The 27318-nt window shown below is 51.0% G+C and overlaps 1 protein-coding gene across 1 annotated transcript in view; it reads right to left on the bottom strand.

The window, feature by feature from the left end:
• FBXO34 (F-box protein 34) overlaps positions 1-24957 on the bottom strand; it is a 37876-nt gene extending 12919 nt beyond the window's left edge. The window contains 2 exon segments of the mRNA XM_038756712.1: positions 7396-7599; positions 24848-24957. The gene's annotated coding sequence lies outside the window, so the exon portion shown is untranslated.
• Between the last annotated feature and the right edge of the window lie 2361 nt (positions 24958-27318).

The following is a 27318-nucleotide window of genomic DNA, read 5'->3' on the forward strand; positions in this document are numbered from 1 at the left end:
GTGCTTACTATGTGCAAAGCACTGCTCTAAGCGCTGGGGAGGTTACACGGTGATCAGGTTGCCCCACGGAGGGATCACAGGCTTCATCTCTATTTTCCAGATGAGGGAACTGAGGCACAGAGAAGTTAAGTGACTCGCCCAAAGTCACCCAGCTAAGTGGCAGAGCCAGAATTCGAACCCACGACCTCTGACTCCAAAGCCCGGGCTCTCCCCACTGAGCCACGCTGCTGTACGAAGCGCCGGGGAGGTACACGACGGAGCTCTAAAATCCTCCCGCCCCGCAAGTGCCTTATAATAATAATTTTGGTATTTGTTAAGCGCTTACTGTGTGCAAAGCACTGTTCTAAGCGCTGGAGAGGATACAAGGTGATCAGGTTGTCCCATGTGGGGCTCACAATCTTAATCCCCATTTGACGGATGAGGTAACTGAGGTACAGAGAAGCAAAGTTCATTCACTCATTCAATCGTATTTATTGAGCGCTTACCGTGTGCAGAGCACTGTACTAAGCGCTTGGGAAGTCACACAGCATCAACAGCTCCCCAGGAGGGAGGGAAAGGCGGCGGGTAACCCCCGTCTGCAGGGGGCGGGGGGAAACTGAGGCTCGGAGCGGTCAAGCGACTTGCCCCAGCTGGCCGTGGCAGTTAGACGCCCCCCGCCCTCCCAAGTCCCCTCCGTGACAGGAAAGAAGTCACCTCCCGAGGTGCTGAACTGGCTTCTGGGCGGAGTTCGTGGAAAGGATTCTGGGAATATCCTGCCCGGAGCCGTTCAGCACCATAGCAGCGTGGCTCAGTGGAAAGAGCCCGGGCTTTGGAGCCAGAGGTCATGGGTTCAAATCCCAACTCTTCTAATTGCCAGCTGTGTGACTTCGGGCAAGTCACTTCACTTCTCTGGGCCTCAGTTCCCTCCTCTGGAAGATGGGGATTAAGACTGTGAGCCCCACGGGGGACAACCTGATCACCTTGTAACCTCCCCAGCGCTTAGAACAGTGCCTTGCACATAGTAAGCGCTTAATAAATGCTATCATTATCATTATTATTATTTCCTGCCATTGTCGGTGCTGGTTCACTCCCCTGAACCGCCATTGTTTGAAAAAGCGAGATTAAAAATGAGTTTGGAGCACTGAAGATTGCCAGCTGCAGTTCTAAAAAAAAATAATAATAATAAGAGAAAAAGAGGGGGGTAGGTTTAAAAATTTCCACTCCTCTGAGTGAGGAATTTTCAACGGGAACTTTAGTTAGAGAGGGGGAAAAATGACCTGCTCACCCTCTTCCTCCTGGCAGAGAACGTGGGCATCTCTGTCGGGAAGGTGCTCTGACAGGCCGGATATAATAATGATGATGATGGCATTTATTAAGTGCTTACTATGTGCAAAGCACTGTTCTAAGCACTGGGGAGTTTAAAAGGTGATCTGGTTGTCCCACAGTCTTAATCCTCATTTTACAGATGAGGTAACTGAGGCCCAGAGAAGTGACGTGACTTGCCCAAAGTCACCCAGCTGACAAGTGGCAGAGCCGGGATTTGAACCCATGACCTCTGACTCCAAAGCCCAGGCTTTTTCCACTAAGCCACACTGCTTAATAATGATGTTGGTATTTGTTGAGCGCTTACTATGTGCCAAGCACTGTTCTAGGCGCTGGGGGGGGATACGAGGTAATCAAGGTTGTCCCACGTGGGGCTCACAGTCTTAATCCCCATTTTACAGATGAGGGAACTGAGGCACAGAGAAGTTAAGTGATTTCCCCAAAGTCACATGGCTGACAAGTGGCAGAGCCAGGATTGGAACCCACAACCGCTGACTCCCAAGCCCGGGCTCTTTCCACTGAGCCACACTGCTTCTCTAAGCACTTGTTAAGCGCTTACTATGTGCAAAGCACTGTTCTAAGCGCTGGGGAGGTTACAATGTGATCAGGTTGTCCCGCGGGGGGGGGGGGGGGGGGGGCTCACGGTCTTCATCCCCATTTGACAGATGAGGGAACTGAGGCCCAGAGAAGCAAAGTGACTCGCCCGAAGTCCCACAGCTGACAAGTGGTGGAGCCGGGATTCGAACCCATGACCTCTGACTCCCAAGCCCGGGCTCTTTCCACTGAGCCACGCTGCTTCTCTTCCCCAGAAGCCCCCTCTCTAATAGTGCGTCGCCACAGCCCCATTTCCCCGGGAGTTCTTCGTTCAGTCAATCGTTACGGAGCGCTTACTGTGTGCGGAGCACTGTACTGAGCGCTCGGAGAGGACAACGTGCCAGGCGCATTCCCCGCCCACAGCGAGCTTATGGTCCAGAGGACGAACTTACAGTCGAGAAGCAGCATGGCGTAGTGGATGGCGCCTGGCCCTGGGAGTCAGAAGGTCATGGGTTCTAATCCCGGCTCCGCCACTTGTCTGCTGGGTGACCTTGGGCGAGTCGCTTCACTTCTCTGGGCCTCAGTTTCCTCCTCTGGAAAATGGGGGCGGAGACTGTGAGGCCCACGTGGGACAGGGACTGTGTCCAACCCCATCTGCTTGGATCCATCCCAGCGCTTAGGACAGTGCCTGGCACATAGTAAGCGCTTAACAAGTGCCAAATTATTATCATCATTATTATTATTTTTTTTATTACAGTCTAGAGGTTGAACTTACAGTCAAGAGGACGAACTTCCATCACCCGACACTAACTCCCTTTTTCCTCTCCACCTCCCCCTCCCCACAGCACTTGTATATATGTTTGTCCATATTTATTACTCTATTTATTTTATTTGTACATATCTACTATTCTATTTATTTCCTTAACGATGTGCACCTAGCTATAATTCTATTTATTCTGACGATTCTGACACCTGTCTCCATGTTTTGTCGTCTCTCTCCCCCCTCTAGACTGTGAGCCCGCTGTTGGGTAGGGATTGTCTCTCTCTGTTGCCGACTTGTACTTCCCAAGCGCTTACTACAGTGCTCTGCACACAGTAAGCGCTCAATAAATACGATTGAATGAATGAATGTGAGCCCGTTGGGTAGGGACCGTCTCTATATGGGGCCGATTTGTACTTCCCAAGTGCTTAGTCCAGCGCTCTGCACACAGTAAGCGCTCAATAAATATGATTGAATGAATGAATGTGAGCCCGTTGGGTAGGGACCGTCTCTATATGGGGCCGATTTGTACTTCCCAAGCGCTTAGTCCAGCGCTCTGCACACAGTAAGCGCTCAATAAATACGATTGAATGAATGAATGTGAGCCCGTTGGGTAGGGACCGTCTCTATATGGGGCCGATTTGTACTTCCCAAGTGCTTAGTCCAGCGCTCTGCACACAGTAAGCGCTCAATAAATATGATTGAATGAATGAATGTGAGCCCGTTGGGTAGGGACCGTCTCTATATGGGGCCGATTTGTACTTCCCAAGCGCTTAGTCCAGCGCTCTGCACACAGTAAGCGCTCAATAAATACGATTGAATGAATGAATGTGAGCCCGTTGGGTAGGGACCGTCTCTATATGTGGCCGATTTGTACTTCCCAAGTGCTTAGTCCAGCGCTCTGCACACAGTAAGCGCTCAATAAATACAATTGAATGAATGAATGAATGTGAGCCCGTTGTTGGGTAGGGACCGTCTCTATATGTTGCCGACTTGGACTTCCCAAGCGCTTAGTCCAGCGCTCTGCACACAGTAAGCGCTCAATAAATATGATTGAATGAATGAATCAATGTGAGCCCGTTGTTGGGTAGGGACCGTCTCTATATGTGGCCGACTTGTACTTCCCAAGCGCTTAGTCCAGCGCTCTGCACACAGTAAGCGCTCAATAAATACGACTGAATGAGTCATCATCATCATCATCAATCGTGAGCCCTCACTCGTAAGCACTCAATAAATACGACAATGAATGAATGTGAGCCCGTTGTTGGGTAGGGACCGTCTCTATATGTGGCCGACTTGTACTTCCCAAGCGCTTAGTCCAGCGCTCTGCACGCAGTAAGCGCTCAATAAATACGACTGAATGAATGAATGAGTCATCATCATCATCATCATCATCAATCGTGAGCCCTCACTCGTAAGCACTCAATAAATACGACTGAATGAATGAATGTGAGCCCGTTGTTGGGTAGGGACCGTCTCTATATGTGGCCGACTTGTACTTCCCAAGCGCTCAGTCCAGCGCTCTGCACACAGTAGGCGCTCAATAAATACGCCAATGAATGAATGGGTCCCCGTATTTTCCAACATGCAGGTAGCAGCGGGGAGGGAGATGCCCCTGACCCGCAGAAAACTGCCCAACGAGGCCGACTCGGCCCCGTCCGCCTCGCCCGAGCCGGACGTTGGCGAGCCGATTTGGGCCCGCGGCCTGGAGATTTCGGCTCACGAGTCGCTGCGGGTTTTTGATGACGCTTTTGGCAAAACGACGAAAAAAGCGGAGGATCAAAGTATTCATTCATTCATACATTCATTCAATCGTATTTACTGAGCGCTTACTGTGTGCAGAGCACCGGACTAAGCGCTTGGGAAGTCCAAGTTGGCAACATCTAGAGACGGTCCCTACCCACCAGCGGGCTCACAGTCTAGAAGGGGGAGACAGACGACAAAACAAAACATATTCACAAAATAAAATAGAACAAATATGTACAAATAAAATAATCAATCAATCAATCATATTTATTGAGCGCTTACTGGGTGCAGAGCACTGGACTAAGTGCTTGGGAAGTCCATGTTGGCAACATCTAGAGACGGTCCCTACCCAACAGCAGGCTCACAGTCTATAAGGGGGAGACAGACAACAAAACAAAACATATTCACAAAATAAAATAGAATAAATATGTACAAATAAAAGAAATAATCAATCAATCGTATTTATTGAGCGCTTACTGTGTGCAGAGCACTGGACTAAGCACTCGGGAAGTCCAAGTTGGCAACATCTAGAGACGGTCCCTACCCAACAGCGGGCTCACAGTCTGGAAGGGGGAGACAGACAACAAAACAAATTCACAAAATAAAATAAATAGAATAAATATGTACAAATAAAATAAGTAATCAATCGTATTTATTGAGTGCTTACTGTGTGCAGAGCACTGGACTAAGCGCTTGGGAAGTCCAAGTTGGCAACATATAGAGACGGTCCCTACCCAACAGCGGGCTCACAGTCTAGAAGGGGGAGACAGACAACAAAACAAATTCACAAAATAAATAGAATATGTACAAATAAAATAATCAATCAACCAATCGTATTTATTGAGCGCATACTGTGTGCAGAGCACTGTACTAAGCGCTTGGGAAGTACAAGTTGGCAACATATAGAGACGGTCCCTACCCAACAGTGGGCTCACAGTCTAGTAGACCGGGAGCCAAAATAGAGTAACAGAGTTTGCCAAAATAGAGTGATAAATAGAGTAATAAATAAAGTAGTGATTATAATAATAATGATGGCATTTATTAAGCACTTACTATGTGCCAAGCACTGTTCTAAGCACTGGGGTGATCAGGTTGTCCCACGGGGGGCTCACAGACTTAATCCTCATTTTACAGATGAGGGAACTGAAGCCCAGCGACTTCCCCCAAGTCACCCAGCTGACAAGGGGCGGAGGCGGGATTTGAACCCATGACCTCGGACTCCAAAGCCCGGGCTCTTTCCGCCGAGCCACGCTGCTTCCCCACCCACGGGTATTTGTTAAGCGCTGATTGTGTGCCAAGCACTGTTCTGAGCGCTGGGTTATCGGTTTGGCTCAGGGCTCACAGTCTAGGGAGGAAGGACGGTGAAGGGGCAGGGAAAACCGGGTTTCCCGCGGGCAGCGGGGCGAGTCGGTCCTCAGGCAACCAGTGCTATTTACTGAGGTCCTCCCGTGCACAGAGCACTGTGCTGAGCGCCCGGAAGAGCACGACAGAGCTGGAGGGTCCGCTTGCTGCCCTCAAGGACCTGCCAATCTACCAGGAAAGATCAGCCCGGCCTAAGGTGGCTACAGCCACTAGGACCTGGGTTCTAATCCTGGCTCCGCCACTTGTCTGCTTCGCAACATCAGGCAAGTCGCACTTCTCTGGGGCTCAGTTATCTCATCTGGGAAATGGGGATTAAGAATGTGATGATGATCATCCATCGTATTTATTGAGCGCTTACTGTGTGCAGAGCACTGTACTAATGGTATTTGTTCATTCCTTCATTCATTCAGCCGTATTTATCGAGCGCTTACCGTGTGCAGAGCACTGTACTAAGCGCCTGGGAAGTAGAAATCGGCAGCAGATAGAGACGGTCCCTACCCAACAACGGGCTCACGCTCTAGAAGTTGTACTATGGGTCAAGCACTGTTCTAAGCGCTCGTCACAAGAGAGGCTCACTGTCTTCACCCCCATTTTCCAGATGAGGTCACTGAGGCCCAGAGAAGTGACGCGCAAGGTCACTCGGCAGGCAAGTGGTAGAGCCAGGATTAGAACCCAGGGCCTTGTGACGCCCAGGCCTGGGCTCTAGTCACAAGGCCACGTTTGTGCTTGGGAGACTCCGGTTTGAGGGGGTGGACGTGTTTCCTGCCTGCAAAGGGCTTACACTCTAGAGAAGCTCCACCCCAACCGATAATAATAATGATGATAATAATTTTGGTATTTGTTGAGCGCTTACTATGTGCCAAACACTGTTCTAAGTGCTGGGGAGAGACTCAAGATAATCAGGTTGGACACAGTTCCTTGTCCCACATGGGGCACACATTTTCCAGACGAGGTAACTGAGGCACAGAGGATAAAAATAATAATAACGATGATGATGGTGGTATTTGTTAAGCGCTTACTACATGCCAAGCACTGTTCTAAGCGCTGGGGGAGATACAAGGTGATCAGGCTGTCCCTCGTGGGGCTCACAGTCTTCATCCCCATTTTACGGATGAGGGAACCGAGGCCCAGAGAATAATAATAATAATGATCTTGGTATTTGTTAAGCGCTTACTATGTGCAAAGCACCGTTCTAAGCGCTGGGGAGGATACAAGGTGATCAGGTTGTCCCATGTGGGGCTCACAATCTTAATCCCCATTTTCCAGATGAGGGAACTGAGGCCCAGAGAAGCAGAGTGACTCGCCCAAAGTCACCCAGCTGACAAGCGGCGGGGCCGGGATTTGAACCCATGACCTCTGACTCCCAAGCCCGGGCTCTTTCCACTGAGCCACGCTGCTTCGCGTGAAGTGCCTTGCCCAAGGTCACCCAGCAGACACGTGGAGGAGCCGGGACTAGAACTCGCATCCTCTGACCAAATCAGATCCAACACTGTGGCAGGAAGGGGTGGGCCTCTCCTCCTCCCTCTTTCTTCGCTCATTCATTCCATCCTATTTTATCAAGCCCTTCCTGCGTGCGGAGCACTGTACTAAGCGCTTGGGAGAGGACGACAGAACAATCCACGGACGCATTCCCCGCCCACACCGAGCTTCCAGTCTGGAGGTGAGGTGAGACTGCGGGAACAGGGTCTGACCTGCTGATCTTGGCTCGACTCCGGCGCTCAGCACATAGCAGGCGTTCGACGAAGCGCTCGCGTCACCGTGGGACGGAGGAGAGGGGCGAGTTGTCCAAGAGCTGCGGGGAGGGGAAGGGGAAAGCCCCGGGAGAGGAGTAAACGCACCTTCGTCCAAGAAACGCCGCTCACGTCGGCAGCGATCGAGTCGAGGAATCCGACGTTCTGCCAAGACAGAAAAGAGGATGGATAAACCAGATTTCACAGGAAGTACCTCCACGGCCCCTCGGGAATAAACACGGTGAATTAACTGTCCCGGAAACCTCCCCCCTCCCGAATCCCACGTGCAGATCCTCGAAACAAACATCCAGTGGCGGGAGACTAAATTCCCTCACGGGAAAAAGGCAAGGAAAAGCAAACCCGTCGCGTTTTCCCCAGCAAACCACGTAGCTGAGAAGATAGACGATGAACTTTGCTTTTCCGCGTTTTATTTAGAGGCGAATCAGCTCAGGAAACCTATTACCGTCCACCGTATCGGGGGTTTAATTTTTGGAAAGTCAAAAGACAAGACGGAAAACCGGGAGCGGTTTTCAGGAGGCGATGCTCTATTTTTTTTTTTTATTTGGGATGGGCCCTCGGCAGATTAGAAAGAGCCGAGTGCGAGCTTTTCAATAAGGAGATTGATATTCATGTTGAACTTTCGTACGCTCACGTTAACGCTTCGTGGCGTCGTAATGAAATTTGCTAATTAAAAGCTGGCATTAATGGCAACCCCAAAATAGTTCAGACCCACGAGGAGAGAGAGAGAGAGAGAGAGAGAGAGAGAGAGAGAGAGAGAGAGAGAAAGAGAGAGAGGGAGAGAATCCTAGGTGGTATATGGGGATTGTTCAAAATTTGCCAAATAATACAAATGAACTAAATTAACAAGCCTGGCAACAAAGATTTCACAAGAAGTAAGGTGAAAGTTAACAGCCCTTAGGCCACCATCAGATGGGGGAGAGTGTGAGAGACAGCAGAAGACAGAAAAAGAGAGAGAAGGAGAGAGGAAAGAGACGGGGAAAGAAGAAGAGGGGAAAGAAGGGGGAAAGAAGAAGGGGGGAAAGAAGAAGAGGGGAAAAAGAAGAAGAGGGGAAAAAGAAGAAGAGGGGGAAGACGAAGAGGGGGAAGAAGAAGAGGGGGAAGAAGAAGAGGGGGAAGAAGAAGAGGGGGAAGAAGAAGAGGGGGAAGGAAGGGGGGAAGGAAGGGGGGAAGGAAGAGGGGGAAGGAAGAGGGAAAAGAAGAAGGGAAAGGAAGAGGGGAAACGAAGAGGGGAAAGAGGAAGGGAAAGAGGAGGGGAAAAAAGAGGAGAAAGAGAAGTCAGTATTTCATAGATTAGTGATCTGAAGCACACAGAAAATACTTTTTTTTAAAATGATATTTATTAAGTGCTTACTATGTGCCAGGCACTGTACTAAGTGCCGGGGGGAGACACAAGCTCTTCAGCCTAGACACAATCCCTGTCCCATAGGAGGCTCACGATCTTCATCCCGGTTTTCCGGATGAGGGAACTGAGGCCCAGAGAAGTGAAGTGACTTGCCTGAGGTCTCCCAGCAGAGGAGTGGCTGAGCCGGGATTAGAACCCTGGTCCTTGTGATTGGCAGGCCCGGCTCTGCCCACTAAGCCACACTGCTTTGGAGCACGGCTGGCAAGCCTTCCTTCAGGAACAATTCCCAAGCACCCCCCTGAAGCAAATGAGGGCCATCTCTCGGAGATTTCAGTCTAATTATTTTCTCCCAAGGGCAGCCTTCCCTTTTGGTTTAACACAATCGGGCTTATTACTTCACTACTTCACACCTCAAAGGCAAACAAAATTAAAAAACCAACCCCCAAAAACGCTCAGAGGAGATCAGGTGAGGGGAGGGAAGGTTCCTGATTTATTTCGAAGAATCCCCTCGCCACCACGCAACCCCTAAAATACCATTTCCCAGCCTCGGGGCCGACTGAAGCGGTGCGGCTCAGTGGGTAGAGCCCGGGCCTGGGAGTCGGAAGGACCTGGGTTCTAATCCTGACTCCGCCACCTGTCTGCTGTGTGACCTTGAGCAAGGCGCTTCCCTGGGCCTCAGTTCCCTCACCTGTAAAATGGGGATGAAGACTGTGAACCCTGTGTGGGACGCGGACTGCTTCCGAGCTGAGATCTACCTCAGTGCTTAGAACAGTACCTGGCACGTAGTAAGCGCTTAACGAATACCGTTCGAAAAAACCAAAAACCAAACCAGGAAAGAGAATGGCAAAGCAGAAGATTAAAATTGACAAGATGTCCACCGCATAATTGACCTCAGCTGTTTTTCAAGACCACAGACGCCAATTCTTGCTTCCATCACCCTCTCGGCCTAACGGAGACGGCGCTCATTAATAATAATAATAATAATAATAATAATAATAATAATAATAATAATAATGGCATTTATTAAGTGCTTACTATGTGAACAGCACTGTTCTAAGCACTGGGGGGATACACGGTGATCAGGTTGTCCCACGGGGGGGCTCACAGTCAACCCCCATTTTACAGATGAGGTAACTGAGGCCCAGAGAAGTGACTTACCCGAGGTCACACAGCTGACAAGGGGCGGAGCCGGGATTTGAACCCACGACCACCGACTCCAAAGCCCGGGCTCTTTCCACTGAGCCACGCTGCTTGGCATGGTTTTCCCCTCAGAACGGCTGCGGTATCGCGCGCTTAGTGTAGTGCTTTGCACAACATCAGCGCTCAATAAATACGACTGAATGAATGTGGAAGACTGGGCTACCTAACCGCTCCAAAGTAGCTCGATATTTTTCTCCCTTTAATAATTCATCCACACACAGAGTTCGCTGGACCGCCTCTTCCCATTAGATGCCAAGTTGAAAAACACTCATGTATTTTCCTGTTTGATGTAAGCGCTTAATAAATGCCATCATTATTATCTTTGGCAAAACGCTCTGCACGCAGTAAGCGCTCAGTAAATACAACTGAATGAAAAATGATCTTTTTAAGGTTACTGTAAGCACTCACTAAGTGCCAGGCACTGTATAGATCCAAACTAACCAGGTTGGACACAGTCCCTGTCCCAGGCGGGGCTCACAGACTTAATCCCCATTTTACAGACGAGGGAACCGAGGCCCGGAGAAGTAAAGTGACTTGCCCAAAGTCGCACAGCAGACAAGTCAGAAGGACCGGGGTTCTGATCCTGGCTCCGCCACTTCATTCATTCATTCAATCATTCAATCAATCATTCAATCGTATTCATTCATTCATTCATTCAATCATATTTATTGAGCACTTACTGTGTGCAGAGCACTGTATAGACCCAAACTAATCAGGTTGGACACAGTCCCTGTCCCAGGCGGGGCTCACAGACTTAATCCCCATTTTACAGATGAGGGAACCGAGGCCCGGAGAAGTAAAGTGACTTACCCAAAGTCACACAGCAGACAAGTCTGAAGGACTGGGGTTCTGATCCTGGCTCCGCCACTTCATTCATTCATTCAATCATTCAATCAATCATTCAATCGTATTTATTCATTCATTCATTCAATTATATTTATTGAGCGCTTACTGCGTGCAGAGCACTGTACTAAGCGCTTGGGAAGTACAAGTTGGCAACATCTAGAGACGGTCCCTACCCAACAGTGGGCTCACAGTCTAGAAGGGGGAGACACTTGTCTGCTGTGTGACCTTGGGAGAGTCACTTCACTTCTCCGGGCCTCAGTGACCTCGTCTGGAAAATGGGGATGGAGACCGTGAGCCCCACGTGGGGCGGGGACTGTGTCCAACCTGATTAATAGTGACGGTACTTGTTAAGCGCTTACTATGTGCCGAGCACTGTTCTAAGCGCTGGGGTGGATACAAGGTGATCAGGTTGTCCCACTTGGGCTCACAGTCTTCATCCCCATTTTACAGATGAGGGAACCGAGGGCAAGTGAAGTGACTTGCTCAAAGTCACCCAGCTGACAAGCGGCGGAGCCGGGATTAGAACCCACGACCTCCGACTCCCCAAGCCGGGCTCTTTCCACTGAGCCACGCTGCTTCTCATAGCTTGTATCTATCCCAGTGCTTAGTACAGTGCTTAGAGAAGCAGCGCGGCTCAGTGGAAACAGCCCGGGTTTTGGAGTCAGAGGTCGCGGGTTCCAATCCCGGCTCCGCCAACTGTCAGCTGTGTGACTTTGGGCAAGTCACTTCACTTCTCTGGGCCTCAGTTCCCTCATCTGTAAAATGGGGATGAAGACTGGGAGCCCCCCGTGGGACAACCTGATCACCCTGTAATCCCCCAGCGCTTAGAACAGTGCTTTGTTCTCTGTCTCCCCCTTTTAGACTGTGAGCCCACTGTTGGGTAGGGACTGTCTCTATATGTTGCCAATTTGTACTTCCCAAGCGCTTAGTACAGTGCTCTGCACATAGTAAGCGCTCAATAAATATGATTGATGATGATGATGATGCTTTGCACATAGTAAGCGCTTAATAAATGCTATCATTATTATTATTATTATTACAGTGCCTGGCATATAGTAAGCGATTAATAGCATTTTTTTTTATTAGAACCCAGGTCCTCCTGACTTTCAGGCTCTAGCCACTCGGCACACTGTCTCCAACCCCTGACAGGCCCAAAGATCTCAAATCTAATCTCAAAGTCCTGTCCACTCTTTGGGCTACTCGAATATTTCGCTAACCAACGGACAGCAACCTAAGACGGTCCCATTAACTGCCTCTAAATTTCGGCCCCTTTCGTCCCTGGACGAAACCAACTGCATGGAAACCCGAAGACGCCGACCAAAAAATTAAAATCCCTGTTTCCAGTAGCGGTGGAACCGATTCTAAGGGACTAAAAGCTGTTCGATAGACCGAGGCGTGCGCTGCGTGGGTGGAAAACACCGTCAGAAGTAGAAATAGACTGCGAGAGATGTTCTGAAGGCTCGGTTCTCGAAAATGGCTGGGTGTTTATCTTGCTCGGGACACGGAGACGAGCTGGTTTTTGGGCTCCTTGAATCGCTGCCCCTTGGGCAGATCGGGTTAATAATAATAGTAATAATAATTTTGGTATTTGTTAAGCGCTTACTATGGGCAAAGCACTGTTCTAAGCGCTGGGAAGGATACGAGGTGATCAGGTTGTCCCATGTGGGGCTCACAATCTTAATCCCCACTTTACAGATGAGGGAACTGAGGCCCAGAGAAGTGAAGTGACTGGCCCAAAGTCACACAGCCGACAATTTGGTGGAGCCGGAATTTGAACCCATGACCTCTGACTCCTAAGCCCGGCTCTTTCCACGGAGCCACGCTGCTTCACTAATTAGGCCATTAATCAATCAATCGTATTTATTGAGCGCTTACTATGTGCAGAGCACTATACTAAGTGCTTGGGAAGTACAAATTGGCATTAAGAGATTAGGCAAATCAGGTGAGGTCATTAAGAGTAGTGCGGCTTCATGGTTAGAACCCGGGTCTGAGCATCAGAAGGACTTAAGCGCTTAGTACAGTGCTCTGTGCCCAGTAAGAGCTCAAGAAGAGCCACGCTGCTTCTCTAATTAGGCCATTAAGAGATTAGGCAGATCAGGTGAGGTCATTAAGAGTAATAATAATAATAATAATTGCATTTATTAAGTGCTTACTATGTGCAAAGCACTGTTCTAAGTGCTGGGGAGGTGACAAGGTGATCAGGTTGTCCCACGGGGGGGCTCACAATCTTAATCCCCATTTTCCAGATGAGGGAACTGAGGCCCAGAGAAGTGAAGTGACTTGCCCAAAGTCACCCAGCTGACAACTGGCAGGGCAGGGATTTGAACCCATAGTGCGGCCTCATGGTTAGAGCCCGGGTCTGGGCGTCAAAAGGACTTAAGCACTTAGTACAGTGCTCTGCGTCCAGTAAGAGCTCAAGAAGAGCCACACTGCTTCTCTAATTAGGCCATTAAGAGATTGGGCAGATCAGGTGAGGTCATTAAGAGTAGTGCGGCCTTATGGTTAGAGGCCGGGTCTGGGCCTCAGAAGGACTTAGGCGCTTAGTACAGTGCTCTGTGCCCAGTAAGAGCTTAAGAAGAGCCACACTGCTTCTCTAATTAGGCCATTAAGAGATTGGGCAGACCAGGTGAGATCATTAAGAGTAGTGCGGCATCACGGTTAGAGCCCGGGTCTGGGCGTCAGAAGGACTTGTTGCCAACTTGTGCTTCCCAAGCGCTTAGTACAGTGCTCTGCACACAGTAAGCGCTCAATAAATATGACTGATGATGACTTAAGCGCTTAGTACAGTGCTCTGCACACAGTAAGAGCTCAAGAGGAGCCACGCTGCTTCTCTAATTAGGCCATTAAGAGACTAGGCAGATCAGGTGAGGTCATTAAGAGTAATAATAATAATGATAGCATTTATTAAGCGCTTACTATGTGCAAGGCACTGTTCTAAGCGCTGGAGAGGTGACAAGGTGATCAGGTTGTCCCACGGAGGGCTCACAGTCTTAATCCCCATTTTCCAGATGAAGTAACTGAGGCCCAGAGAAGTGAAGTGACTTGCCCAAAGTCACCCAGCTGACAACTGGCAGGGATTTGAATGCATAGTGCGGCCTCATGGTTAGAGGCCGGGTCTGGGCGTCAGAAGGACTTAAGCGCTTAGTACAGTGCTCTGCACAGAGTAAGAGCTCAAGAAATGCGATGGAAAAGAGAATCCGATTTCTTTTTTTCCCGTTTTCCCAGTAGCCAGGCTAGGAGAATGCTAGTGTGAGAGACGGTTTTTAGCCCTACCTGTTCTGAGTGGACAGGGAATGTGTCTGTCCTCCTCCAGGAGGCCTTCCCAGACTGAGCCCCTTCTTTCCTCTCCCCCTCGTCCCCCTCTCCATCCCCCCCATCTTACCTCCTTCCCTTCCCCACAGCACCTGTATATACGTATATATGGTTGTACATATTACTCTATTTATTTATTCATTTATTTATTTTACTTGTACATTTCTATCCTACTTATTTTATTTTGTTGGTATGTTTGGTTCTGTTCTCTGTCTCCCCCTTTTAGACTGTGAGCCCACTGTTGGGTAGGGACTGTCTCTTTGTGATGCCAATTTGTACTTCCCAAGCGCTTAGTCCAGTGCTCTGCACATAGTAAGCGCTCAATAAATACGATTGATTGATTGATTGATTGTCCGGGATCAGGTCCTTTTTTAAAAGGTTCAAATCCCAGCTCCGCCACTTGTCAGCCGTGTGACTTTGAGCAAGTCACAACTTCTCTGGGCCTCAGTTGCCTCGTCTGTAAAATGGGGATGAAGACTGTGAGCCCCCCGTGGGACAACCTGATCACCTTGTAACCTCCCCGGCGCTTAAAACAGTGCTTTGCACAGAGTAAGTACTTAGTAAATGCTATCATTACCCCAACTCCACGTACCCCTCCTTACTTATCCCCAGAGACAACGTTTTCCATGTCTATTTTCGCTTCCCGACGCCTGCCCTTCTAGCTCAAAACGTGAACGCCTTTAAGACAATGGAAAGAAACAAAAACAAGCGCTTGATAACCTTGACCTTGGCTTCATCTGCAAATCCCCAAGACTGGATCGTTACAGCCCGGTGAGGTCACCCGGCAGCTATGTGGACGCCGCTCAACTGGGCTACAAAAATAGGTCATCTTTTAGCGGGGGGAAGGCGAGCACCAGCCGAAAGCTTTCAGCCTTCCCTCCTCAGGTCGAGCCGAAGCCACCGAAGGAAGGTTCTCGAACCCACGCACGAGAATTATTCCCCACAGGGATGGCTAATCCAACCCCTCCTAGAGACGCCCCCGAAATATCTCCGTTTCCAGGGGCCTCTGACTAAAGCTTCTCGCAACACGGGTTAACCGTTTAGAGAATTAATTCGTTCTGGTGTCCGTTAAGCGCTTACTATGGGAGAAGCAGCGGGGCTCGGTGGAAAGAGCCCGGGCTTTGGAGTCAGAGGTCGCGGGTTCAAATCCCGGCTCCGCCACTTGTCAGCCGGGTGACTCTGGGCAAGTCGCTTCACTTCTCTGGGCCTCAGTGACCTCATCTGGAAAAGGGGGATTAAGACCGTGACCCCCCCGTGGGACAACCTGATCACTTTGGAACCTCCCCAGCGCTTAGAACAGTGCTTGGCACATAGTAAGCGCTTAACAGATACCATCATTCTTTTTATTATTATTCTCTGGGCCTCAGTTACCTCATCTGGAAAAGGGGGATTAAGACCGTGACCCCCGCCGTGGGACAACCTGATCACTTTGGAACCTCCCCAGCGCTTAGAACAGTGCTTGGCACATAGTAAGCGCTTAACAGATACCATCATTCTTTTTATTATTATTCTCTGGGCCTCAGTGACCTCCTCTGTAAAATGGGGGTGAAGACTGTGAGCCCCGCATGGGACAACCTGATCACCTTGTAACCTCCCCAGCGCTTAGAACAGTGCTTTGTACATAGTAAGCGCTTAATAAATGTCATTATTATTATTATTATGTGCCAGGCACTGTACTAAGCGCTGGGGAGGGTACAAGCAAATTGGGGTGGACACAGTCCCTGTCCCACGTGGACCCTATAGGCCCAATCCCCATTTTCCTCATTTTCTGTTTTGTTGTCCGTTTCCCCCCTTCTAGACTGTGAGCCCGTTGTTGGGTAGGGATTGTCTCTATTCGTAGCCAAATTGGACTTTCCAAGCGCTTAGTACAGTGCTCCGCACCCAGTAAGCGCTCAATAAATCCGACTGAATGAATGAATTTTCCAGATGAGAGACCTGAGGCCCGGAGAAGTGAAGTGACTGGCCCAAGGTCACCCAGCAGACAAGTGGCGGAGGCGGGATCGGAACCCACGACCTCCTGACTCTGAAGCCCGGGCTCTAGCCACTATGCCACGCTGCTTCTCAAGGAAGCAGAAAGCAAGAAGAGGGGAAAGGAGGAGGAATAAAAGCATCTTTATAACCTTTAAAAAAGAAATGATCATACTGCAGCCGTGCCTGCATCGGGAAACTGTTTTTCTTTTTTTTCTTTTCTTCCCCAGTGGAAAATTCCTCTATCTGCAGGGGGCAAGTCACGCACTTGGCATCAAATCAGTGCTTTCTGGGCAAGTGGCAAACAGACCCGGGCCACCGAGCCTTCCGGGAGCCCGCCCTCCCCCTCTCATCATCATCATCAATCGTATTTATTGGGCGCTGACTGTGCGCAGAGCACTGGACTAAGCCCTTGGGAAGGACAATTCGGCCACAGCCAGAGACGGTCCCTACCCAACAACGGGCTCGCGGGCTGGAATAATAATAATAATAATGATGGCATTTATTAAGCGCTTACTATGTGCAAAGCACCGTTCTAAGCGCTGGGGAGGTTACAAGGTGATCAGGTTGTCCAACGGGGGGCTCACCGTCTTGATCCCCATTTTACAGATGAGGGAACTGAGGCCCAGAGAAGTGAAGTGACTTGCCCAAAGTCACCCAGCTGACAAGTGGCAGAGCTGGGATTTGAACCCATGACCTCTGACTCCAAAGCCCACGCTCTTTCCGTTGAGCCATGCTGCTTCTGACAGACGACAAAACAAGTAGACAGGCGGCAATCACCAGCCGGACGTCAGCCCGCCCGTCTCTTGGGACCTGGGTGCTAATCCTGGGTTGAACTGGGTGGGCTTGTGGTCAGTTTCTCTGCCCTGCTTTGGCCCCCGCAATAGTTGTGTCCAGTCTTGGCTCGGCGGGGCGGGGGGCGGGAGAGGCCGTCAAGGAGGAACGGAGGGGGCTTTTCTGGGACAAAACAACGGGATCGGGAAGGTGAGTCCCTCGTGGACGGAACTGATGTTCCAAAGTAATAATAATAATCATAATAATGGTATTTGTTAAGCGCTTACTATGTGCCAAGCCCTGTTTTAAGCGCTGGGGGAGATACAAGGTCATCAGGTTGTCCCACGTGGGGCTCACAGTCTGCTTTGTTGTCTGTCTCCCCCTTCTAGACTGTGAGCCCGCTGTTGGGTAGGGACCGGCTCTATATGTTGCCAACTTGTACTTCCCAAGCGCTTAGTACAGTGCTCTGCACACAGTAAGTGCTCAATAAATACGATTGAATGAAATGAATGAATATGATTGAATGAAATGAATGCATCCCCGTTTTCCGGATGAGGGAACTGAGGCCCAGAGAAGTAAAGTGACTTCCCCAAGGTCACCCAGCAGACACGAGGCGGAGCCGGGAATAGAACTCACATCCTCTGACCCCCAAAATCAGATCCAACGCTGTGGAAGGAAGGGGTGGGCCTCTCCTCCCTCCTCTTTCTTCGCTCATTCATTCCATCGTATTTACTGAGCCCTTCCTGTGTGCAGAGCGCTGTACTGAGCACTTGGGAGAGGACAACAGAACAGTAATAATAATAATGATGGCATCTGTTAAGTGCTTACTATGTGCAAAGCACTGTTCATTCATTCATATTTGAGCACTTACTGTGTGCAGAGCACTGTACTAAGCGCTTGGGAAGTACAAGTTGGCAACATATAGAGATGGTCCCTACCCAACAGCAGGCTCACAGTCTAGAAGCCACTGTACTAATCGATGGGGGAATACAAGGTGATCAGGTTGTCCCACGTGGGGCTCACAATCTTAATCCCCATTTTACTGATGAGGTAACTGAGGCCCAGAGAAGTGACTTGCCCAAAGTCACATGGCTGACAAGTGGCGGAGCCGGAATTTGAACCCAGGACCTCTGACTCCCAAGCCCAGGGTCTTTCCACCGAGCCACGCTGCTTCAGTACACAGACGCATCCCCTCCCAGGCGCTTAGTGTGGTGCTCCGCGTGCAGGAAGCGCTCCATAAATACCACCGACTGAAGAGCTCACACCTCCCCCTCTCCCGTGTGGATTTCTTGACTAAGGATCCCGTTTGGGAGCGATCCCAGCTGGGCTCCGGCGGGGTCCTTCGGGGCACCCCAAAGTTATCCCCCAAATCTCGGTGAGCTCCAAAGCCTCGGAAAATATCGTCGCACGGGGGAGACGGGCGGAGCTCCGTCGCGACTGTCCTCTACAATGTGAGTTCGTCGTGGGCGGGGAACCCGTCTACGAGTCTACCAACTCTGCTGTCCTCTCCCAAGCGCTTAGTACAGTGCTCTGCACACGGTGAATAATAATAATAATAGCAGTTATTAAGTGCTTACTATGTGCAAAGCACTGTTCTAAGCGCTGGGGAGGTTACAAGGTGATCAGGTTGTCCCGGGGGGGACTCACAGTTTTAATCCCCATTTTACAGATAAGGTAACTGAGGCCTAGGGAAGTTAAGTGACTTGCCCAAAGTCACACAGCTGACAACTGGCGGGGTCGGGATTTGAACCCATGACCCCTAACTCCAGAGCCAGGGCTCTTTCCACTGAGCCACGCTGAATGCTCCATAAATACCACTGATTGATTGACAAGATAGCTCTTCGTGGGCAAGGGACTGAGCTTAGGAAAGCGGCGTTGCCTAATAATAATAATAGTGATGGCATTTGTTAAGGCTATCCCCATTTTACAGATGAGGGAACTGAGGCACGGAGAAGTGAAGTGACTTGCCCAAGGTCACACAGCTGACACGTGGCGGAGCCGGGATTTGAACCCACGACCTCTGACTCTCAAGCCCGGGGTCTTTCCACTGAGCCATGCTGCTTCTCTCTATCCCTAGCGGATAGAGCTTGGGCCTCGCGGTCAGAAGGACGCGGGTTCTAATCCCACCCCTGCCACTTGTCTGCTGGGTCACTTCCCTTCTCTGGGCCTCAGTTCCCTCCTCTGGAAAATGGGGATGAAGACTGGGAGCCCCTTGGGGGAACAACCTGATCACCTTGTATCCCCCCCCAACGTTTAGAACGGCGCCCGACGCATAGTAAGCCCTTAACCGATATCATCATTAATTACCGCTTCTGGATGTTGCTACGGTGCTCTGCACTGAGTAGGCGCTCAATAAATACCACCGATTGATCGACAAGGTGGCTCGTGGTAGGGGACTCTGCTATACTGCACTCTCCGAAGCACTCAGTACAGTGCTCCGCACGCGGGAAATGCTCAGTACATCCCGACTGATTGCCTGAAGTCAACGTCGAGACCCGTTGCAACGTTTGCACACAGTGAGCGCTCAATAAATACCGCCAGCTGACTGACAAGACGACTCGTGGTGGGGAGGGAATGTTTCTACCAACCTTTACAGCCCTCTCCCCGGCGTTTATCCAAGTGCTCTGCACGCGGAAAGCGCTCAATAAATACCACCGACTGACAAGACGGCTCGTTGTGGGGCAGCGAATGTGCCTGCTTATTGTCCTCTCCCAGGCGCTTAGTCCAGTGCTCTGCACGCAGTAAAGCGCTCAGTAAAAGCACCGATCGATTGCCTGACGTCTCTGCACACAGTAAGCGCTCAATAAATACAACTGATTGATTGATTGAAGTGAACGCCTTATGATGTTTGCCTTCTCTCCGATCCACCGATGGAAATCTTCCCGCAGGAAAACCTGATTTTTAGCTCATTCGTTCACTCGTTCCGTAATAATAACTGCGGTATTTGTTGAGCGCTTAAAGCAGCGTGGCTCAGTGGAAAGAGCCCGGGCTTTGGGGTCAGGGGTCATGGGTTCAAATCCCAGCTCTGCCAATTGTCAGCTGGGTGACTTTGGGCAAGTCACTTCACTTCTCTGGGCCTCAGTTACCTCATCTGTAAAATGGGGATGAAGACTGCGAGCCCCCCAGGAGACAACCTGATCACCTTGTAACCTCCCCAGCGCTTAGAACAGTGCTTTGCACATAGCAAGCCATTATTATTATGGGTTCTAATCACGGCTCTGCCACTTGCCAGTTGGGTGATCTTGGGCAAGTCGCTGCACTTCTCTGGGCCTCAGTTCCCTCATCTGGAAAATGGGGATGGAGAGTGTGAGCCCCACGGGGGACGGGGACTGTGTCCAACCCGATTTGTTTGGATCCACCCCAGTGTTTATCATAATAATAATAATAATAATAATAATAATAATAATAATAATAATAATGGCATTTGTTAAGTGCTTACTACGTGCAAAGCACTGTTCTAAGCACTGGGGAGGATATAAGGTGATCAGGTTGTCCCACGTGGGGCTCACAGTCTTAATCCCCATTTTACAGATGAGGGAACTGAGGCACAGAGAAGTTAAGTGACTTGCCCAAAGTCACACTGCTAACAATTGGTGGAGCCGGGATTCGAACCCATGACCTCTGACTCCTAAGCCCGTGCTCTTCCCACCGAGCCACGCTGCTTCACTGTTTAGTACAGTGCCTGGCACATAGTAAGAGTTTAACAAATACCATCATCACCATTATTAGTATTATTATGTGCATTATTATGTATTACACGTCAGAGTAGGCGCTGACGACGTACTGTCGTTATGACTGTTCTTACAGCACTCAGAACAGTGCTCAGCGCTTAGAACAGGGCTTGGCACATAGTAAGTGCTTAACAAATACTGTAGTTATTTATTATGACTATCACCAGCGCTCAGAACAGTGCTTGACCCATCGGAAGTGCTTAACAAATACCATCGTCATGACTATATAGCAAGCGCTTAACAAATATCGTTATTATTATTATGATAGTAAGCACTTAACAAATACCACTGTCTCCCCCTTGGAGATGGTGAGCCCGCTGTTGGGTAGGGACCGTCTCTATATGTTGCCGATTTGTACTTCCCAAGCGCTTAGTACAGTGCTCTGCACACAGTAAGCGCTCAATAAATACAGCTGAATGAAATGAATGAACCATTATTATCATCATTATTATTATTGTAAGCACTTAAATACCATTAATTATTATTACAGTAAGTGCTTAATAAATACAATCATTATTATTAATATAGTAAGCGCTTATCAAATACCATCATTATTATTATTAAAGTAAGCGCTTATCAAATACCATCATTATTATTATTAAAGTAAGCGCTTATCAAATACCATTATTTATTATTATAGTAAGTGCTTATCAAACACCATTATTATTATTAAAGTAAGCACTTATCAAATACCATCATTATTATTATAGTAAGCACTTATCAAATACCATTATTATTATTATAGTAAGTGCTTAACAAATACCATCATTATTATTATTATAGAAAGCGCTCATCAAATACCATTATTATTATTACAGTAAATGCTTAACAAATACCATCATTATTATAATTATTATTACAGTAAGCACTTAAATACCATTATTATTATAGTGAGTGCTTAACAAATGTTATTATCATAGTAAGCGCTTAACAAACACTATTATTATTATGACTATTAGCGTGGCTCGGTGGCAAGAGCCCGGGCTTGGGAGTCAGAGGTCGTGGGTTCTAATCCCGACTCCGCCACTTGTCAGCTGGGTGACTTTGGGCAAGTCACTTCACTTCTCTGGGCCTCAGTTCCCTCCTCTGGAAAATGGGGATGAAGACTGTGACCCCCCGTGGGACAACCTGATCACTCTGGAACCTCCCCAGCGCTTAGGGCAGTGCTTGGCATATAGTAGGCGCTTTATAAATGCCATCATTATTATTATTATTATTCTCTAGACCTCAGTTCCCTCCTCTGTAAAATGGGGATGAAGACTGTGAGCCCCACGGGGACAACCTGATCACCCTGGAACCCCCTCAGCGCTTAGAACAATGCTTGGCACGAAGTAGGCGCTTAATAAATGCCATCATTATTATTATTCTCTGATCCTCAGTTCCCTCCTCTGTAAAATGGGGATGAAGACTGTGAACCCACGGGGGCCAACCTAATCACCTTGGAACCCCCTCAGCACTTAAAGCAGTGCTTGGCACATAGTAGGCGCTTCATAAATGCCATCATTCTTCTTCTTCTTCTTCTCTGGGCCTCAATTCCCTCCTCTGTAAAATGGGGATGAAGACTGTGAGTCCCATGGGGAACAACCTGTTCACCTTGGAACCTCCTCAGCGCTTAGAACGGTGCTTGGCACATAGTAAGCGCTTAATAAATCCCATCATCATTATTATTATCTGTGCCTCAGTTCCCTCCTCTGTAAAATGGGGATGAAGACTGTGAGTCCCACGGGGGACAATCTGATCACCTTGGAACCCCCTCAGAGCTTAGAACGGCGCTTGGCACGTAGTAAGCGCTTAATAAATCCCAACACTATTGTTATTATCTGTGCCTCAGTTCCCTCCTCTGTAAAATGGGGATGAAGACTGTGAGCCCCACGGGGAACAACCTGATCACCTTGTAACCTCCCCAGCGCTTAGAACGGCGCTTGGCATGTAGTAAGCGCTTAATAAATCCCATCATTATTATTATTATTCTCTGGACCTCAGTTCCCTCCTCTGGAAAATGCCCCCCCGTGGGACAACCTGATCACCTTGTAACCTCCCCAGCGCCTAGAACAGGGCTTGGCACATAGTAAGCGCTTAATAAATGCTGTCATCATTATTATTATTATTCTCTGTGCCTCAGTTCCCTCATCTGTAAAATGGGGATGAAGACTGTGAGCCCCAAGGGGAACAACCTGATCACCTTGGAACCTTCCCAGCGCTTAGAACGGCGCTTGGCACGTAGTAAGCGCTTAATAAATCCCATCATTATTATTATTATTCTCTGGACCTCAGTTCCCTCCTCTGGAAAATGCCCCCCCCGTGGGACAACCTGATCACCTTGTAACCTCCCCAGCGCTTAGAACAGGGCTTGGCACACAGTAAGCGCTTAATAAATGCCGTTATCATTATTATTACTATTCTCTGTGCCTCAGTTTCCTCATCTGTAAAATGGGGGTGAAGACTGTGAGTCCCACGGGGGGACAACCTGATCACCTTGTAACCCCCTCAATCAATCAATCATACTTATGGAGCGCTTACTGTGTGCAGACCACTGTACTAAGCGCTCGGGAAGTACAAGTTGGCAACGTATAGAGACGGTCCCTACCCAACAGTGGGCTCACAGTCTAACCCCCTCGGCGCTTAGAACGGTGCTTGGCACGTAGTAAGCGCTTAATAAATCCCATCGTTATTATTATTATTCTCTGGGCCTCAGTTCCCTCCTCTGGAAAATGCCCCCCCGTGGGACAACCTGATCACCTTGTAACCTCCCCAGCGCTTAGAACAGCGCTTTGCACATAGTACGTGCTTAATAAACGCCGTCATTAGTATTCTTCTTCTCTGTGCCTCAGTTCCCTCATCTGTAAAATGGGGGTGAAGACTGTGAGTCCCACGGGGGGACAACCTGATCACCTTGGAACTCCCTCAATCAATCAATCGTATTTATTGAGCGCTTACTGTGTGCAGAGCACTGTACTAAGCGCTCGGGAACTATAAGTTGGCAACGTATAGAGACGGTCCCTACCCAACAGTGGGCTCACAGTCTAACGCCCTCAGTGCTTAGAACGGTGCTTGGCACGCTTAATCAGTGCCATGATGTGACCTCCTTCCCTTCCCCACGGCACCTGTATATATGTATACGTGGTTGCACATATTCATTACTCTATTTATTTATTTATTTTACTTGTACATATCTATCCTATTTATTTTATTTTGTTGGAATGTTTGGTTTTGTTCTCTGTCTCCCCCTTTTAGATTGTGAGCCCGCCGTTGGGTAGGGACCGTCTCTGTATGTTGCCAACTTGGACTTCCCAAGAGCTTAGTACAGTGCTCTGCGCATAGTAAGCGCTCAATCAATACGATTGATGATGACGATTCCCAGACTGAGCCCCTTCCTTCCTCTCCCCCTCGTCCCCCCCCATCCCCCCATCTTACCTCCTTCCCTTCCCCACAGCACCTGTATATATGTCTGTACATATTTTTTTACTCTATTTATTTATTTATTTTACTTGTACATATCTATCCCATTTATTTTATTTTGTCGGTATGTTTGGTTTGGTTCTCTGTCTCCCCCTTTCAGACTGTGAGCCCACTGTTGGGTAGGGACCGTCTCTATGTGTTTCCAGCTTGTACTTCCCAAGCGCTCAGTCCAGTGCTCTGCACATAGTAAGCGCTCAATAAATATGATTGATGATGATGACTGTGAGCCCACTGTTGGGTAGGGACCGTCTCTCTATGTTGCCAACTTGGACTTCCCAAGCGCTTAGTACAGTGCTCTGCACATAGTAAGCGCTCAATCAATACGATTGATTGTACAACAAATATGGTTGTACATATTTATTACTCTATTTATTTATTTATTTTACTTCTACATTTCTTTCCTATTTATTTTATTTTGTTGGTATGTTTGGTTCTGTTCTCTGTCTCCCCCTTTTAGACTGTGAGCCCACTGTTGGGTAGGGACTGTCTCTATGTGTTGCCAACTTGGACTTCCCAAGCGCTTAGTACAGTGCTCTGCACATAGTAAGCGCTCAATAAATACGATTGATTGATTGATTGATTGATGATGATTATTGTGCTGCCAGGCCCGGGGGGGGGGGGGGGGGGGGGGGGCCGCGGAGGCGCGTGACGTCCCGGCCGCCCCCGAGGGGGGGGGGAGGGGAGGGAGGTGCTGAGGGGAGGGAGGGGAGTGGTGGGGGAGGGGCGGCCCCGCCTGTGCCCGGCCCCCGCGCTGACCTACCGGTCGGAGGCCCCGGTCCCGGTGTGGAGGCCCCCGGGCCCTGAGGAGGCTGAGGAGGCGGCGGAGGCTGAGGAGGCCCCGGCCCGCTCCGCCCGCTGAGGAGAACGACGAGGAGGCGGCCTCGCGCTCCCGCGCGCGCGCGCGCTCCGCCCCCGACGCACGCGACGTCGCCCCCGCGCGCCGCTCGCCCAATCGCCGCGCACCCCGGGGACGGGGCCTCGGCCGGACGTCGCCCCCACGCGGCTCGGCCAATCGCCGCGGACCTCGGGGGCGGGGCCACGGACGGACGCGCCTGACGTCACCCGGACGCGCTCCAGAGCCCGCGGGAGGGGCCCGGCATTGCCGTCGTGACGTCACCCGGAGGCGGCCCGACCAATCGCTTGAGCCCCGGGCGGGGCCCGCGTGCGTGACGTCACCCGGAGGCGGCTCGCCCAATCGCCGCACACCCCGGGGGCGGGCCCTAACTGACGCCTATGACGTCACGCTGTGGCGCCTCGCCCAATCAATCGAGAGCCCGGGGGCGGGGCCACGGACTGATGCGCGTGACGTCACCGCCACGCGGCTCGTACAATCGCCGGACACCCCGGGGACGGATACACGGACGGCCGATGGTGACGTCACCCCGACGAGGCTCGGCCAATCGCCGCGCACCCCGGGGGCGGGGCCTCGGCCGGACGTTGCCCCCATGCGGCTCGGCCAATCGCAGCGGACCTCGGGGGCGGGGCCACGGGCGGACGCGCCTGACGTCACCCGGACGCGCTCCAGAGCCCGTGGGCGGGGCCCGGGATTGCCGTCGTGACGTCACCCTGAGGCGGCTCGCCCAGTCGCCGCACACCCCAGGGGCGGGCCCTAACTGACAACTGTGACGTCACCCTGTGGCGTCTCGCCCAATCAATCGAGAGCCCGGGGGCGGGGCCACGGGCTGATGCGCGTGACGTCACCGCCACGCGGCTTGTCCAACCGCCGGACACCCCGGGGGCGGGGCCACGGACTGATGCGCGTGACGTCACCCCGACGCGGCTCAGCCAATCGCCAAGGACCTTGGGGGCGGGGCCTCGGGCGGACGCGCGTGACGTCACCCGGACGCGCTCGACAGCCCGGGGGCGGGGCCCGGGATTGCCGTCGTGACGTCACCCGGAGGCGGCGCGACCAATCGCTTGAGCCCGGGGCGGGGCCCGCCACTGCCGCGTGTGACGTCACCCGGAGGCGGCTCGCCCAATCGCCGCACACCCCGCGGTCGGTACCCCCGCACTAACGTCACCCCGAGGCGGCTCGGCCAATCGCCGGACACCCGGGGGGGGGGGGGGGCCTAACTGACGCCTGCGACGTCACCCGGGGGCGGCTCTCAATCGAGAGCCCGGGGGCGGGGCCACGGATTGGTGTGCGTGACGTCACCGCCACGCGGCTCGTTCAATCGACGCGGACCTCGGGGTCCGGGCTCCGCACAGACGTCACCGCCACGAGGCTGGGCCAATCGACGCAGACCAAAGGGGCGGGGCCAGGGACTGACGCACGTGACGTCACCCTGAGGCGGTTCGCCCAATCAACCGAGACTCCGGGGAGTCCTGCGCGTGACGTCATCCTGACGCGCTCCGAAGCCCGGGGGCGGGGCCAGTCACTGACGCACGTGACATCACCCTGAGGCGGTTTGCCCAATCCACCGAGACTCCGGGGGAGTCATGCTTGTGACGTCATCCGGACGCGCTCCAGAGCCCGGGGGCGGGGCCCTGTATTGCCGAGCATGACGTCACCCCACGCGGCTCGGACAATCGACGCAGACATCGGGGGCGCGGAGAACCCGGGGTTGGGGCCCGAGAGAGCCACATGTGACGTCACCTGGAGGCGGATCGGCCAATCGCCGCAGACCCCGGGGGCGGGGCCCCACACTGACGTCACCCCCAAGCGGCTAGGCCAATCGCTGGGCACCCTGGGGGTGGGGCCCCGAACTGACGCGCGTGATGTCACCCGGACACGGCTGGGCCAATCGCTTGAGAGCTCGGGGGCGGGGCCCCGGAGTGACGCACGTGACGTCACTCTGATGCCCTCGAGAGCCCAGGGGCCGGGCCCTGTACTGCCACGCATGACGTCACCCGGGCGCGGCTCACCCAATCAACCGAGACTCCCTGGGGCGGAGCTCTGGATGCATATTTGCTACCGAATTGTACTTACCAAGCGCTTAGTACAGTGTTCTACACCCAGTAATTGCTCAATAAATACGACTGAATGAGCCCCGGACTGGGGGCTCATTTTGGGCAGCGAATATATGTTTGTTCTTCTACTATACTCTCCCAAACATTTAGTACAGTGCTCTGCACCCAGTAAGCACTCAATAAATACGACCGAACGACCCCCGGACTGGGAACTCATTTTGGGCAACGAATATATCCGTTTGTTGTTCTATTATACCTTCCTATGCGTTTAGTACAGTGCTTTGCACCCAGTAAACTTTCAGTAAATACGATTGAATGGAC

This window comes from Tachyglossus aculeatus, chromosome 14, assembly GCF_015852505.1.
Source record: "Tachyglossus aculeatus isolate mTacAcu1 chromosome 14, mTacAcu1.pri, whole genome shotgun sequence".
Lineage (NCBI taxonomy): Eukaryota > Metazoa > Chordata > Mammalia > Monotremata > Tachyglossidae > Tachyglossus > Tachyglossus aculeatus.